This window comes from Mus caroli, chromosome 8 (assembly GCF_900094665.2).
Source record: "Mus caroli chromosome 8, CAROLI_EIJ_v1.1, whole genome shotgun sequence".
Lineage (NCBI taxonomy): Eukaryota > Metazoa > Chordata > Mammalia > Rodentia > Muridae > Mus > Mus caroli.
The window spans coordinates 35,525,029-35,527,479 of NC_034577.1; the positions used below are offsets into that span (position 1 = coordinate 35,525,029).

The window sequence follows — 2,451 nt, forward strand, 5'->3', positions numbered from 1 at the left end:
TTCTTGGCATCCACAATAGTGTATGGGTTTGGTAACTGTTATCAGATGAATCCCCAGGTAGGGCAGTCTCTGGATGGCCTTTCCTTCAGTCTCTGCTCTACACTTTATCTCCATGTTTCCTCCTGTGAGTATTTTGTTCTTCTAAGAAGGACTGAAGTGCCTACACACTGGTCTTCCTTCTTCTTGAGTTTCATGTGGTCTGTGAATTGTTTTTGTTTTTGTTTGTTTTTTTTGGGGTGCAGCGAACTTTATTGATGGTATTCAAGAGAGTAGGGAGGACTCCCTAGGCCACTCCTGTTATGGTGGTCTGGGGTGGAAATTATAAGGGAGATGCTCAGTGTTGGGGGCCAAGTTGGAATAGGGACTCCTCAGCAACCGAGGGCCTCTCTTGCTCTCAGTGTCCTTGCTGGGGTGGGTGGTCCAGGGTTTCTTACTCTTTGGAGGCCATGGAGGCCATGAGATCTACCACCCTGTTGCTGTAGTCATATTCATTGCCATACCAGGAAATGAGCTTGACAAAGTTGTCATTGAGAGCAATGCCAGTCCCGGCATCAAAGGTGGAAGAGTGGGAGTTGCTGTTGAAGTCGCAGGAGACAACCTGGTCCTCAGTGTAGCCCAAGATGCCCTTCAGTGGGCCCTTAGATGCCTGCTTCACCACCTTCTTGATGTCATCATACTCGGCAGGTTTCTCCAGGTGGCATGTCAGATCCACAACGGACACATTGGGGGTCGGAACACGGAAGGCCATGCCAGTGAGCTTCCCGTTCAGCTCTGGGATGACCTTGCCCACAGCCTTGGCAGCACCAGTGGATGCAGGGATGATGTTCTGGGCAGCCCCATGGTCATCACGCCACAGCTTTCCAGAAGGGCCATCCACAGTCTTCGAGTGGCAGTGATGGCATGGACTGTAGTCATGAGCCCTTCTACGATGCCAAAGTTGTCATGGATGACCTTGGCCAGGGGGGCTAAGCAGTTGGTGGTGCAGGATGCATTGCTGACAATCTTGAGTGAGTTGTCATATTTCTCATGGTTCACACCCATCACAAACATGGGGGCATCGGCAGAAGGGGTGGATGATGACCCTTTTGGCTCCACCCTTCAAATGGGCTCCGGCCTTCTCCATGGTGGTGAAGACACCAATAGACTTCACGATATACTCAGCACCGGCCTCACCCCATTTGATGTTAGTGGGGTCTCGCTCCTGGAAGATGGTGATGGGCTTCCCATTTATGACAAGCTTCCCATTCTTGGCCTTGACTGTGCCGTTGAATTTGCCGTGGGTCTAGTCATACTGGAACACATGTAGACCATGTAGTTGAGGTCAACGATGGCAACAACCTCCACTTTGCCATGTGGAGAGCAGATGGCAGCCCTGGTGACCAGGTGCCCAATACGGCCAAATCCGTTCACACAGACCTTCACCATTTTGTCTATGGGACGAGGAGGCTGGCACTGCATAAGAAGATGCGGCTGTCTCTGGAACAGGGAAGAACAGAGAGGAGCAGAGAGGAGCAGAGAGGAGCAGAGAGGAGCAGAGAGGAGCAGAGAGGAGCAGAGAGCAGTCTGTGAATTGTATCTTGAATAATTAGGAGCTTTTGGGCTAATATCCATTTATCAGTGAGTGCATACCATGTGTGTTCTTCTGTTATTGGGCTACTTCACTCAGGATGATATTTTCTAGTTCCATCTAAGAATTTCATGAATTCATCATTTTAATAGCAGAATAGTACTCCATTGTGTAAATGTACAACTTTTTTGTATCCATTCCTCTGTTGAGGGGCATCTGGGTTCTTTCCAGCTTCTATTATAAATAAGGCTGCTATGAACACAGTGGAGCATGCTTTCTTATTACATGTTGGAGCATCTTCTGGGTATATGCCCAGAAGTGGTATAGCTGGCTCCTCAGGTAGTATTATGTCCAATTTTCTGAGGAACCACCAAACTGATTTCCAGAGTGGTTCCCACCAGCAATGGAGGAGTGTTCTTTCTTTCTCCACATCCTCACCAGCATCTGGTGTCACCTGAGTTTTTAATTTTTGCCATTCTGACTGGTGTGAGGTGGAGTCTCAGGGTTGTTTTGATTTGCATTTCCCTGATGACTAAGGATGCTGAACACTTTTTTTTAGGTGCTTCTCTGCCATTCAATATTGAAAATTCCTCAGTTGAGATTCTTTGTTTAGCTTTGTACCCCATTTTTAATAGGGTTATTTGGGTCTCTGGAGTCTACTTTCTTGAGTTCTTTGTATATGTTTCATATTAGCCCTCTATTGGATGTAGTATTGGTAAAGATCTTTTCTCAATCTGTTGGTTGATGTTTTGTCCTATTGACAGTGTCCTTTGCCTTACAGAAGCTTTGCAATTTTATGAGGTCTCATTTGTGATTCTTGATCTTAGAGCATAAGCCATTGGTGTTCTGTTCAGGAAAATTTCCCCTGTGCCCATGTGCTTGAG

The 2,451-nt window shown here is 47.1% G+C and overlaps 1 pseudogene; it reads right to left on the bottom strand.

Moving 5' to 3' along the window:
- Window positions 1-430: 430 nt before the first annotated feature.
- Window positions 431-1,425, bottom strand: LOC110300084 (annotated as a pseudogene).
- Window positions 1,426-2,451: the final 1,026 nt, after the last annotated feature.